Source organism: Myotis brandtii, unplaced genomic scaffold (genome assembly GCF_000412655.1).
Source record: "Myotis brandtii unplaced genomic scaffold, ASM41265v1 scaffold561, whole genome shotgun sequence".
NCBI lineage: Eukaryota > Metazoa > Chordata > Mammalia > Chiroptera > Vespertilionidae > Myotis > Myotis brandtii.
In genome coordinates, this window is record NW_005370085.1 from 500,747 (window position 1) to 501,124 (window position 378).

Genomic DNA, 378 nt, shown 5'->3' on the forward strand with positions numbered 1-378 from the left:
TGTGCAGGAGGCAGCTGATCGATGTTTCTCTCTCATCGATGTTTCTAACTCTCTATCCCTCTCCCTTCCTCTCTGTAAAAAAAACAACAAAATATATTTTTTTTAAAAAGAAAAGAAATGGTCATTAAACTATTTTCCAAAGGTGGAATCTGGGTTCACCGCCCCTCTGTTTTGTCCTCGTCGTCTCTTTCTGCGTCTTTGGTCTCTGTGGTCAGTTTCTGGTGCAGTGGTCTAAACCCCCCGGCCTTCAGGCACAGCCTTCTCTTCAGCCCCCCCCCTTCCTTCCGCTGAGTAGGTGACCATCCGCGCTGGCATCTGGGATCAGCACAGCCCCTAGAGGCGGGTCCCCCGGGGCCAGGTGGGGGAGGGCAGGCGAAG